The sequence below is a fragment of the Macrobrachium rosenbergii genome, chromosome 53 (genome assembly GCF_040412425.1).
Source record: "Macrobrachium rosenbergii isolate ZJJX-2024 chromosome 53, ASM4041242v1, whole genome shotgun sequence".
NCBI lineage: Eukaryota > Metazoa > Arthropoda > Malacostraca > Decapoda > Palaemonidae > Macrobrachium > Macrobrachium rosenbergii.
This window is the reverse complement of record NC_089793.1, coordinates 30,926,777-30,941,433: the sequence shown is the minus strand read 5'-3', so window position 1 is coordinate 30,941,433 and position 14,657 is coordinate 30,926,777. Positions and strand designations below refer to the sequence as shown.

The 14,657-nt window shown below is 37.2% G+C and overlaps 1 protein-coding gene across 3 annotated transcripts in view; it reads left to right on the top strand.

The window, feature by feature from the left end:
• The window catches only part of LOC136834386 (alpha-(1,3)-fucosyltransferase C-like), a 60,326-nt gene that overhangs the window by 13,015 nt on the left and 32,654 nt on the right, over window positions 1-14,657 (top strand). The window lies entirely within an intron of this gene.

The window sequence follows — 14,657 nt, the reverse complement described above, 5'->3', positions numbered from 1 at the left end:
ATACATACATACATACACACACACACACACACACACACACACACACATATATATATATATATCATATATATATATATATATATATATATATATATATATATATATATATATATATATGCATGCATATATAATTGCTGTGTTTTGTTATTAATTTAGCTACAAGTCCAGCATAATATCATAATTTCAACTATGGCATTTTTTTTCAACCTATCGACCGTTTTTCGGTCGATGAAGTAAGAGGTGCAATATTAACACAAAATTCACAATATTTTGTTTAATATCAAGGCCACATCGTTCCGCGCATTTGGAGTGTCTGTGGATCTGGTAAGACTCATCATTGTTTTGTTCGTAAACCCAAAGAACATTTGCTCTGTCAGCAGTAAATGCTATTCCCTTATTTCGCCAGGTATGTGTAAAATAGAGAGTCCCGTTTTCGCCTCAGTTACCATATTAAGAATGAAATGTCAAACTTTTTTCACATCTGGTAATTAACTCTGGATTTTTGTTGAATTTCTGAAAGGAAGAAAGTCTCTTGGAATCATGTGGCTGATTGCTTTTAAGGTTTTTATGATATAAACATTATTTGTAACTGTTTCTCCCTAGGTGATTGTTAAAGGATTGAAATAATTGCAAAGAAGTCCTTTAAAATTGTTTTCTGATCCTTAACAGTTTTGTTTACCGGTTATTCAACTAACTGCTTTTGGGAAACTCCAGTTTCTTTTACTTTTCTGTGACACTCTTCAGACAGGCAGTGGAACCTCAAGCTTTAGGAGAGGAGTATATACTAGACATTACATTTACTAGACATTACGTCTTCTGGAACGGTATTATTGGCGCTTAGGAGGACGCGAGATGTGCCGAAACTATTTGTTATTACACAATTTATTAGCAGTCCATTTTTCACATGAATTAATTGAAACTTGGTACGATTATATTGGTCCAGTAACTTTCAGACAATACTTTTCCGTTTTTGCCCAAATGAGCCCTTTCAATTTTTTCTTTTTTAATTAAGTCAGGCCAGAATTTATTTACTATTTTATTATACGAAAATAAGGCTGTCAAGCCAAGCACTGGGGCACTTTCGGCCATTCAGCGTTTAAGACAGGGGAAGGAGGGAGTTGGGATGGTTGGACAGCAAGATAAAGAGATTTAGAGAAAAATAAAGATGATGAAGTTCCCAGGTCTACGGGTGGAGCTGGGAGAACAACCCCCCAGTTGCTCCAAGAAGCAATACTGTAGTTACAGAGGTCGCACAGCCATATTCAAGAAGGGAAGCGGAATGGAGGTAAAGTAAAAGGTAGAAGACTAAAAAGTGGGTGCAGGGATGGGAGCCAAAGGGATGCTGCAAACACCCTCTATCAATACCAAAGTGCACCACATGAGGGGACCTGACGTCACTACTCACTTATGGTTGATTGGTTGCAAAGGTCCGTTATATCGCCTGAATGAAAGGGATCAATAAAAGAGTTTTTTTAGGATAATCTTGCTTTTGGTGAATTGTAAACTGAATGACAGCTGCTCTGGGATGTTGGGTATGAGTGTTGATGGTGTTTAATCTGCGGATAATGCACTTGGAGCAGAAAAGAAGTCACAGACAAAGCTTGCTTCTTTCAAGAACGCAAGAGAAGCAAGCATAGCTTTCAATACATTGACCGGAGGAATAAGTAGTCACTCGGCGTGTTGGTTTCTCAGGTCATATTGAGATCCATTGCCCATACAACTAAATTCTAGAGACTGCTGCCTGTTATTTCATATAAACCAGGGTCTTGAAAAATGGGCAACGATTAAAAAGATGGAACTGCGCAGAGCATGTAAAATTTAAGGACTGAGTTATAATGTCAAAACTAAACAGTATTGGTGTTGAGGACATGGGAGTGTTAGGGAAGCAAAAAATAAACAAACAAAAGATTACTTGAGGTATAATTGCATGAAAGAAGAGGAGACCGTGTCCAGGTGGATGGATAGGGTGGTCAAGAAGAACGTGGCAGAATGAAAGCAGCAAAGCAAAGAAATGAGAAGCATGAATAAAAGTCGGGTATGTTAGGGAAAGTGAATATTTGTTTTGAAGGAAAGAAAATGCAGAGAAAACCATTTGTGAATAAATGGATCTGGGAATAAAGATGAAGGTGGGGAGATGCCATCTGAAAAGAATGTAGTCATGGATCGATGGAGTGAATATTTTGAAGCTGTGTTTAATTTGAAGGATAAAAGAGAGGTATAGTTGAATGATTCAATAATGGCAGTAGTTGGTGTAAATTTGAGGTTACTGAGGAATGACGCTTGACAGTATAAAGAAAATAATTCAGAAGTTCTAGAAACAGTGACGCTAGGAGTTTATTGTACTGCAAGTGAAGATGTGGAACACACATGTGGAAGTGTGTTTGAGTGGATGCAAAGGACTGAAATAAGGAAGCTGGTATGACGGTACAGTAAAAGGCTGAAAAGTGGATGGAGCTAATAGTGCACCGCGTGAGGTGCACTGACGTCACTGTTTTATAAATAGACTCAGCTAATCCGATCTCATTTTCATATGAACCTGAAAGATAAAACCGAAAATTTTTCAAGTTGTCACAGTGACCTAGTATGCTGGATTATAGAAGTGTAGACGATGACCCTTCTTGTCCCAATGCCCTGTTCCTTCACTGTCATGCTAGCGAAGAGAACAAAGGCATTGTCCACGTCAAGCCAATATAAACTGAAATGGCAATTTGGACGATGAAACAAGTCAGCCACAATGATTCGAAGCTTTTCGACAGTCATTTGTGATAAAAAAATCGTGATTTTGGAGCGATATGAAAACAATAGAATGTTTAATTTGTGGAAGGTTCTTATTCCTAATATTATTTTTTTAAATATGTACTTAATTCGTCACTGAAATATGAATTAAGGTATTTGAATGAATATAGACATAAATACAAACTTGTTTGGCATTGTTTCATTCGCATTAAACTGGGTTTCCATTCCTATTAAACTGTGGTTTTATTCCCATTTAATTAAGGTTTAATTCCTATTAAACTGTGTTTACATTTCCATCTAAGTGGTATTTCATTCCTGTTAAACTGGGTCCCATTCCTATTAAACTGGGGTTCAATTGCTATTTAACTAGGGTTTCATCCCTATTAAAATGGGTTTCTTTTCCTATAGAACTGGGGTTTCATTTCTATCGAACTAAGGTTCCATTCCTTTTAAACTGGGGTTCCATTCCCATTAAACTAAGGTTCAATTCCCATTAAACTGGGGTTCCATTCCTATTAAACTAAGGTTCCATTCCTATTAAAATGGGGTTCCATTACCAATAAACTGGGGTTCATTCTTCTTAAACTGGGGTTTCATTCCCATTAAACTGTGGTTTCTTTCCTATTGAACTGAGGTTCCATTCATATTAAAATGGGGCTCCATTCCTATTAAACAAGGGCTCCATACCTATTAAACAGGAGTTCCATTCCTATTAATTGGGGTTTCATTCCTATGAAAATAAGATTCCATTACTATTAAACTGGGTTCCATTCCCATTAAACTGTTGACCCATTCCTCTTACACTTGGATTTCATTCCTGTTAAACTTGGGTCCCATTCCTATTAAACTTGGTTTCATTCTCATTTAACTTGGGTTTCATTCCTATTAAGCTGTGGTTCCATTCCTCTTAAGCTGCGGTTTCATTCCTATTAAACTTAGGTTTATTTGCCAGTTAAACTGGGATTCCATTCCCGTTAACTTGATGTTCCATTCCTCTTCAACTGTGGCTTCATTCCAATTAAAGTGAGGTTTCATTCCCATTCAACATGGGTTTCATTCCTCTTAAACGGGTTTCATTCCTATTAAATTCAGGTTCTATTCTTCTTAAACTAGAATTTCATTCCAATTAAAATGGGGTTTCATTCCTATTGAATTGAGGTTTCAGACTCCCACAGTAGATGTTATGGTCTTCCTAATGCGTTTTACACTTTGGCGTTTTTGAATATTTACTTGTCATCATTTTATATATATAATTGCCGATGCCTCACGTTTGCCGGAACGTTCACGTGGAAGGAAGGCATGAGATTGAGCGTCAATTTGCTCATGTGAGCACCGAATGCTTCCAACTTTCGTCGCAGAAGTAGATTGCGAGTTTTCAATGTGTCACGAAAGCCCTCAAAACTCCGTCGCGCAAATGCTTTCCATTTGTTAGTCGGCACGAACGAAGGGGTCTTCAGTGTCATCACTTTGTCGGGGCTTAGCTTGATTGTGTTTTGTGATAGATCTAAACAATCTCAAGTTTTGCGGTTCCTGCATCGCCGTCATCATTTTGCGTGGTCGAGCTGGAGTATTTTTGCAAACAGACCTTTCTTACACAGTCCAATTGTTTTTGTTCATACGTCATCATCTCTCTGAGATAATGGAGTTCTAATTTGTTTTTATAATGAACAGCAACAATTCATTTAATTGATTCCTAATGTGCTCTGTTAGGCGAGATATTACGACTTACAAAAATTATTAAGAAAAAATCAAGAGAAATTTCTCCTATATGGTGTTAAACACCTGGAAAATAAACATGGAAACATTCAATCGTTACTTAAGTTTGAACTGAAGACCGCCACATCACCTCTCCCCTCCTTACCCTTCCTTGTCAGCTTAGTTTATTTATCAACAAATGTTCAGTCTGCTGTGACATGCTTGTGGTGCCACTTTAAACTGGGGTCCCGCGCTTGGGAACATTTTCCTCCATTGCGTCACAAATCTCAAAGTGAGTTTTTTCGTTGGAATTTCATACAAGAAGATCGAAGTTGTCTTGGTGGATACCTGAGGTCCTGGTAACGTACCTGTGAACTGGTCTGCAACTCCATTAGTCGATCCTCGGCCATAAATGAATTGATGGCGTTTTTTAGCAGTACTAGACAACTGCCACGTGATAGTATATAGGCGAGCAGGGTGGAGCAAGGTTTAGACCTAGGGTTAGCAGTGATAATCATTTGCAGTGCTCACCAACACAGCATTTCATAAGAGCATATTAAATAAACATATTCACAATATCAGTTTATGTTAAACGATCGCCTTTCTTGCTTTGCATTAAGTTTGTGGACTAAAATGAATGTTTCACTGAAAAGTTTTGTGTTGAAAGTTTTCTGTTTGTTTGGCTCGTTTGGGTTATGATTACTGAAATTAATTAGTCTCCTCCATGATTATGTGTTTGTTATATATATGGTATATGGAAATAACAATATATACTAAATTGATGTATATGTATATATATGGCCTATATATATATATATATAATATATATATATAGAGATATACACTATATATATATATATGTAATCAGGCCAGGATCGACGTCTAGCAAGTCGGGCACTGTAGCATGAGCAGGCACTATGATGCAGATTTCAACTCTATTTCCAGCTACAAAGGGCTCTCTTCAATTAAAATAAATTCCTCCAAGGCCTATCAGTAAAAAGGCCTAATGTTAAAAATATATATTAATACAGAAGGCCATAAAAGTTAAAAACCAACTAACGTCATGGGCAAATAACCTAAAAGAGAGGGAGACTCCCTACTGACTATTGAAAGACCGGAACCAGTTGTTCTGCTTCTGTTTATAGCTGAAGATGTTTCTTCTGTCCAAGGATACCAGAGCCCTGCTTGGTCACTCCAGGGTTCATTTTCCTGAGTCTTTGGTCTGTTTTAATATCTACATTTTAACATTAATGATTTTTACCGAGTCTTATGTATTGATTTTACTTCAGTATGAATAATGAGAGTTAAACACACACAGCATGATACTGGAGAAACGCGGAACAGGAGGCGAAACCATAAGCATTCGTAGCTAAGGAGTACATAGCAGAGAGATTCGTTCAATTGCCAGTCACTTGTTTTGAATGGTATTGGGAGTCTTTGCTGGTACTCAAAGACCAGAGTGAATGCGCTAAAACTGACCTTCTTCAGGCATCTTTAAGAAGATCGAGCAGGTAATATTATGGAGGATGGAGGCTTGAACAGGAGCCGTATTTATGAAGGATCTAACCACTTTCGTTTTCTGAACGCCATGGACGCATATTTATATGATCAAACACGTTTCTTATGAAATTCACTAAACATTTGTTCTCCACAGGTTTTGACTAGCATATGACGAGAAGGATGGGTGGAAGGGGGAGAGGGCGGTGTTCGACTGACGGAGAATATGAGGTTAATTGCATTAGATTAGGGTGGCCAGATTAGGCAGCAATCAGCCTACAGAAAATAATGGTACCTCTTAGTCTTTCCAGCCAAGGTTTTACCTGTACTCATAGTGGGAATATTTATCATGCATATTAGTATATCATTCTGCCTCTTATTTCTACGTTTTATTAATGATCAGGCCGCAATGCCATCATGCAAGTAGCATGGCTGTATTGCTGTGTTTTATTATTAGTTTAGCTACAGTCCGGCATACTATCAGAATTTCAACTATGGCATTTTTTTTTTCAACCTCTCGAGGTTTTTCGGTTGATGAAGTAAGAAAATGAAGTGCTGATTAAAATTGACAAATTTTGTTCAATATCAAGGCCACCCGTTCCGCATTTGGAGTGTCTGTGGATCTGGTAAGACTCATCATTGTTTTGTTCGTAAACCCAAAGAACATTTGCTCTGTCAGCAGCGGATGCTGTTCCCGGAGTTATTTCTGGTAGGTATGTGCTTATTAGTGAGTCCTGTTTTCAGCCTCAGTTACCCCCTTAAGAATGAAATTTCAAACTTGGTTTCACATCTGGTAATTGACTCTGGAGTTTTGAGAATTTGGCCGAAAGGGGAGAAAGTCTCTTGGAATCATGTGGCTGATAGCTTTTATGATTTTTATGATATAAAACATTATTTGTAACTGTTTCTCCTTAGGATTGTTAAAGGATTGAAATAATTGGAAAAGAAGTCTTCTAAAATGGTTTTGAAATGATCCTCAACGTTTTGCACCAAGGTTATTTCAACTAACTGCTTTTGGGAAATGCCCAGTTTCCTCAAGACCAGCCGACTTTTTCTGACCTCACACCGTTGTCTCCATTTTTTCAGTGGAACGTCAAGCCTTTAGGAGCCAGTTGCTAGGCTCTTTTCCAGTTACTAGAAATTACGGCTTCCTGATGCTTGGCTAGTATTACTGGCGCTTAGGTCTCCGTGGTGCTGTGCCGAAACTATTTGTCCAGCCATTATACAATTTATTATCAGTCCATTTTTCACATGAATTGATTGAAATTGGGCGATTTGATGCAGCAACTGTAGGACTGGATACTTTTGGTTTTTGTCCAAATGAGCATTCTCCATTTTTTCTTTTTCAATTAAGTCAGGCCTCCTTTATTAACTCAGTTTCATTGGGAAGGGAACTCAATTATATGGTTCTTTTTCTCTTTCCTCTTCATATTGCCTTTGCCGGCACTTTCGGCCATGCAGTTCTTCTTCAGACTTCCTCTGGGGCTTTCGGGAGTCTGACTTCAAGATCTCCAGATTTAGCCAAAAAATAAAGAAGATGAAGTTCCCTCTGACCCAGGTGGAACTGAGCCGGAAGACAACGCCTTCCCAGCCCCAGGAAAGTTTTAGTTAAGAGGTCTGCAGCCATGGTTCTGGAAGGGAAGGGGTATGGAGGTAAAGTAAACTGCAAAAGGCTAAAAATGGGTGAAGGAAGGGGCTTCAAAGGAATGCTGCAAACACCCTTTAAAGGTGGCAATACCAAAGTGCACTACGAGGGGACCTGGTGGCACTACAAAATCCCTAGGGAATGGTTTGATTAGGTTGCAAAGGTCCGTTATCTCTGTGTTCCTGAATGAAGGGTTTAAAAGAGGTTTTAGGATAATCTTGCTTTTGTGAATTGTGAAATGAATGGCAGCTGACCCTTTGGGATGTTAGGCTATAGTGTTGATGGTGCTCTAATCTGCAGAGTGCAACAATGAACTTAGAGCAGAAAAGAAAAAGAGAGAGAAGAGCTTCTTTCAAGAACGCAAGAGAGAGAGAAGAGATAGCTTTTAATACATTGACAGTGAGGAATAAGTATTGCCACTGTGGAATTGGTTTTCAGGTTTTTCTTTAAAGATCCTTTGCCTTGTTATTTCCAAAACCAGTGTCTTGAAATTTGAGGGTGAAAGGCTAAAAAGATGAAGCTTCAGAATCTAAAATTTAAGGCCTGGATTTAGTGACCGGGCCACAGTTTATCACTAAATCGTAATTACTCTTAACTTGAGGACATGGGGAGTGTTAGGGAAGCAAAAATAAACAAACAAAAGTTTGGTTTGAGTATTTGCATGAAAGAAGAGGAGACCGTTCAGGTGGATGGATAGGGGGTCAAGAAGAACGTTAGGAATGAAAGCAGCAAAGAAAGAAATGAGAAGTAGAGAGAATAAAAGAGAGATGTTAGGGAGAGTCAAAATTTTTGCTGAAGGAAAAATGCAGAGAAAACCTCTTATAAATGGAGGCTGGGATATAAAGATGAAATCAGATAGATGCGTCTGAAAAGAATTCCTTAGGGATGGCTTTATTATTTTAATTTGTGTTGAACTTGAAGGATCAAAAAAGTTTATAGTTGAATTTAAATTCTCTTTAATGAAATAGCAGGTATTTTTGAGGAACTTGTGGTATTACTCCTAACAGTAAAAGAAAATCTTTCCCTGTTCAATTATCTTTTGTTTTTTATTGTACCAAGTCCAAGCTAAGATGTGGAACACACATGTGAAAGTGTGTTTGAAATGACAAAGAGTGGCCTATGAAGGAAGTCTGGTCATGACAGGTACAGTAAAAGGTCTTAAGATGGATGGAAAAGTCCACCGTTAGGCCTATTTCAAAACAACCCTGTTTTATAACAGACAAAATGGCCGGTCCTCATTTCAAACAAATTCAAAACAACAAACTGAAAAAATCAAGATGGGGGTATTTCACCTTTAACTGGTCAAAAACCTAGTAAAAATAAAACAAATGCAGGTATCAGATTTTACTTTAAATATACCAATCATGCATAGTGTTTTCACGTTACGGATGGAAAATAAATTACCAAACAACTTTGTCTTTTGTTATCCAATATATTCTCAATGGCACATTAAACAAAAGAATGAAAAGAGAAATGCTAGTCTGCCTGCGTAAATTTACGTTGTTGAAGTTATTTGGAAAAAAAATTTTATTTTTTGAGTAAAATTACTATTTTAATTCGTTGAAGGTTCTATTTCATTGATTTTTTTGAAATGATTCCCGCTATATGAATTAAGGTATTTAAAAATGAATAGACATAAATACAAACTTGTTTAAATTTCTACATTAAACTAATGTGTATATTAACTGGGCTCCGCTTTTCCTATTAAACGCCTTTAGATTCGTTTCTTGAACTGATTTCTTCATGGTCCGAACACGGTAAAATGCCTTCCATTCTTAAATGACACAAAACTTGTTCCATTATTAAACTGGGCTCTGCTCTCGAGTGGTTCCATTCCTCTTCAACGGGGTTCCATTCCTACCAACCTCTAATTTTCACTACCTGTTATTATAACTATTCTCTTTACTGCTTATTATTATGCCTCGTTCTTTGTTTAGAAGAGTGAAATGGAATTCAATATCTGACTTTTATCTTTGGAATTAATGTAATTTTAATTTCCTTTTCTCAGATTCTTTCTCTAAAATTTACTTTAGATTCAACCGCCCTCAGTCGATGTTACGGTCTTCCAATGCGTTTAACACCTGGCCTTTTATGTGAGGGTCTTGGTTGATCATGTATTATTCAATTTACGTAATTTTTACGGCCCTGCAAACCAAGATTACACGTAACCTGCCACTTGAAGCCAAAAGTTAACCTCAAAGACAGTCGTTAATTAGCCAAAGGTCGCCAGTTAAGGGTTATTAACCTTAACAAAGAATATTTGAGATGAATTTGATTTAAAACGCAACGGTTCTTCCAAACATTCGGACGCTAGGCATAAAAAGCATCGAGATTTAACCTTATTTTGCTTACCTAAATCCTAGGTATTTTACTGGAATAACGGGGTTGAAGCTAACAATATAATAATTAGGCTTAATCTAGACTTCAAACACATATACAGTAAGTGGGGATGAAGGAGAAACAAAAGAAATGCGAAATACAGAAAAAGATAAAAGAATGGGCGAAGTTTTGAACAAAAAGCGACTTTACCTTTAGACGAACGTTGTGCGCACCAACACCGCCGAGAGGGCTTCGCAATTGCTTCTTCACTTCACTAATAGCATAATAGAAAAAAAGAAAGGGACAGGGCCACCTTCCAGACGTCTGCCCGAGACAGCGGCTAGTTTCTCTCTCACTCTTGTCTGACCAGCGCTGGGTCAAAACAGGCTTACAGTCATGCCTTAGGCGTCTATGCTCTGTTAAAAACATTCGATGAGAGACAGGTAGAAAGGAAAAAAGGACTTTAGGACCACCTATTCTTAAAGTTGAATATGAAATTTCTCCTATGGGGTTAAATGCCTAAATGCTACCTATTCCTTTTCCAACGGATGTTAAAGTTTGAACTGAAGACGCTCCTAATGCGGACAATAGCTTTTCCGGTCTTGGTCAGGCTGATATTATTTACAATCAAATGTTACGAGGGCGAACAGCAATAATATTTATAAAAAAAATATATATATATATATATATATATATATATATTATATACTGTAATTTATATATATGTATGTATGTATGTATGTATGTATGTATGTAGGTGTGTTAGTTGTAATCAACACACAATCACGTGTGGAACAGAAATAGATTTATGACTCACATCGGAATGGAACCCAGGTCTCCGTTCTACGCGTGGTTGTGTGTTGATTACATCTATCATATTTACTCAGAAGTGATAATTCGGATGAAATGCTACCAACTGGGTCACTGCTGGGTCGGGAAGTTGGGTAAAACTCGCTGGTATGCTAGGCAGTTAGCCTATCCAGGTAAAAAAAAAAAAACCGTTTATGACTTCTGTGGTTCAGTTGGTAGCACCCTTGCCTTTGAATTGAAAGACTTGGGTTTGTCACCAATGACAGTCAGAAATTAATATGTATAGGCTATATATGTATGTGAATATTATATATATATATATATATATATATATATATATATATATATATATATATATATATATATATATATATATATATACATATACATATATATATATATATGTATATACAGTATATATGTGTGTGTATACATATATATTTAGTTACTTCTAATCTTTTCTCCTGCTACTCAGCTTGTTCTTTTTTTGCATTGTCATATAATGCATTGTCATATAATAATAATAATAATAATAATAATAATAATAATAATAATAATAATACCGAACAGCAAAACATTACCCTTATTTACATGACAAGGTTGTAAGACAACTTGCCATTGAATTTGTACGGTGACGCTTCTTGATAGTTAAGGTCCCCTGACAATTCTGAATGTAATCTCTGTTTTTCATATCGCTGAAGAAAACTGTATGATTAGATTCTGCTAGAGAGCTAGCAGGTGTAGTTTTAGGACTTCCTGTATTGACCAGAGATAGCGTTACTAATTTTACCTGTTTCAGATAATTTTCTCTGCCATTGTTCGATTACTGTTCGTCAGCAGATCTCTCGTGACTAAGAGAGTCTTTTCCGGACCGGTCCTTTTGGTGAATTCAGAAAAAAAAAAAATCGCTTTTATCGGGAAGGTGCATACATGAAAGCCAGTAAGTGAAGTCGTGTCATATATTCGCGTATGCATACACGTAATGTTCATTTTATATATATATATATATATATATATATATATATATATATATATATTATATATATATATATATACTGTGTGTATATATATATATATATATATATATATATATATATATATATATATATATATTTATTGCGCCTTGATATGTATAAATAGATATAAGTGTACACACATGCGCACACGCATACGCTGTTTGACTGCGCATGAAATTGTGTAGAAGAGAAGTCATAGTCAGTAGAAATCCCTTTAAGCAGATGAAACCTTAGAGCTAGGCGATATCAACAGAATGGGTCAAAGTAGGAATCCGGACTCGGCTTCGTATGGTCGATGACAAGTATTATATCGAGGGTTGAGTAAATCAGACCTCAGTAAGGGAGAAGCATCCCCTGGAGTGTGGTGTCTTTCTGGGCATCCCATAGATGGCACTGTGGACGACCTCTGCTTCAGTCCTTTCCTTTCTCTGACTTGCATCAGTGCCCCCCTTAGGTCGCTTCTAAATTATTTGTCTCACTAAATTTAGCTTTACCTTGCTCCAGCTGTCACCTTTTACTTGAGAAATAAATACGTTGGAGCTGCTTGCGAGTCTAGATTTCATTTGATTTGATTTTATGAGAATTAGGCTGTCAAGTCAAACACTGGGGCAATTACGGCCATTCAGCACTGAAGGTCAGTGAAAAGAGGGATTTCGAGTGGCTGGGCAGCTGGAAAAAAAGTACCAGGAAATAAAGTAGATGAAGTACAAGGATCTAAAGGTGAAACTGGGAGAAAGCCCCACAGTTGTACTAAGGAGTAATAGTTAGAGAGGTTTAACAGCAAGATCTTGTGAGTCTATAAGTGTGAATCAGTGATCCTGCGGACTAACTTACGTAAAAATCTCTATTATATGAAATTCTTCGCGCATTCATACATTTTTTCTGCCGTGTGTAACGCGACATTGCACTGAACTCACGCTGATCAGGTTAATGTTTTGCTAGTTTTTTCTTGTACTGGTCAGCATGAAGCTAGGTTTTATGTTGTTACACTTGTTTGCTGTCAGTATTTTCAAGCGGTATTTTATAGCAATATAATGTTCAAAAGAGCAAAACAGCAGAAGCAACTGATTTGCCATCACGCCACCAATTTAGAAAACGACAGGATAACCTACTTATGTGAAACTGGATTTATAACGGCTTTTAACAGTGGTATTCAGAATTTCTCCATAGACCTACAAAGATTGCCTAGTTCTGCAAGGTCCCAAGAAAGATGTATTGTTTAGAGTTATGCAGGTAATATATGTAAACATAAGCATTCCTCCCAGGATATGCCTCTCTTACTCTGCACTTATGCTGAAAAATATTCTGACATCCAGCTTCTGTTTTTGCCCTTAGAGAGTAAGTTGATTTAGTGCTTTTAAACTGAAGAAATGGAGGCGATAGACGTCAACAAACTAACATAGTTGCAAAAAGACTCGAGTTGCTAAACAAGAAAGGAATGTTAAGGCGACGAAAATAGCGTGGCATCGAGAGGCATCATCAACAAACGAAACTTGTAAACATTTCGACTTAATTAACTCATTGCGAGCAAACATTCGCATAGACTAATCCAGAAAGGTCATTAACTTAAAAAAATTATTAAAAAACTGATACTCTTCTTTCATGAAATCCTTCTTTGGACATAACTGGCACTGTCTCGTTTATTCAGCATAGTGAAAGAAAGTATGTTCGTGCGACTTTTTTTGGGGGGAGTGGGGAAGATCGTTTACATTGCGAGAATGGTTGACATTTTTTATTTACTGGAGTATCCTTACTTGTTATATTTTAGGGTCGCTGGCTAAGTAATTGACTTCTGTTTGCTTTTGTGGAGCAGGTGGGGTTACCAGCAAAGTTTAGGAACTTCAGTTTTACTTCCATTTGTTTGTCTGGGTGTCTCATCTTTTCCTTGTCATAGCACTTCTTCTGACACAGTCGAAAGGGTTCCAGTCAGATTTGGTATAAAGGTAGACCATCTTGTAAAGATATGGATGACGGGAAACCGTCTGTCAATATGTCTTTCACTTTTACCAAGTCATTGCAACTCTTTCGGCAAGGTTGAAGGGATTTCACTGGTTAAACTTTGGGTAACGGTAGGCCATTATACACGGTTTAAAGGATTTCAGTCAAACTTTGCGCAAAGGTAGACCCTTTTAAACTGATGTACATGACGGGAGATCGTTTATTTGTCTTTCACTCTGTCATTCAGGCAGTATCTTTAACACTTACCTTTTCATCGCAACTCCTCTTACATAGTTAAAGATATTTGAGCCAGCTCAGTACAAAGGGAGACTATCTTGCATAAATTTGCAGAAAGTGATACCTCCCATTTAGCTTTCTGTCAGCATGTCCTCCAGTTTGTCAGTCGCATTTAGCCCTTCCTGTCAGCTAAAATGCTGAAGAGCTCTCAGTCAAACTCGGTACAATGATAAACCATCATGCACATACTTTTGTATGCTATCTGTATGTTTCTTGACCAGTGTGTCTTCCATCCTTTCCTTACAGTACCTTACGTATGAAGGGATTGTTGAGCCTTTATGGAAATGAATGTAGATATTGAATGCAATGGAAAATAAAAGGTTGAAGCTTTGACATGAACTGTTCACATGGTATAGATAGTGTAAGAACTGATAGGGTAAGATATGTGTAGATAAGCGCAAGTGATAAAAAGATTAACGTAGGTGAAAGGTTCGATAAGAGTGGTTTGATATGTGGAAAGAATGGAGGATGTTATGGTTCACGAAAATCGCAATGGTTCAGAAGCATTAGGAGAGAGGAGAACATGAAGACCTTAAAATCACTCTTGAGAAGCATAGATGGTATGAAGTAGATTTTGGAAAAGAAGGGGCATTATGGTCACTTTTCTTCCATGATTCAGCAGTTAAACTGTGAATGTGGCCATGAATATTGTGTCACTTATTTCGCTGGAGCACTTGTCGTTGGAGAAATATAATATATATATA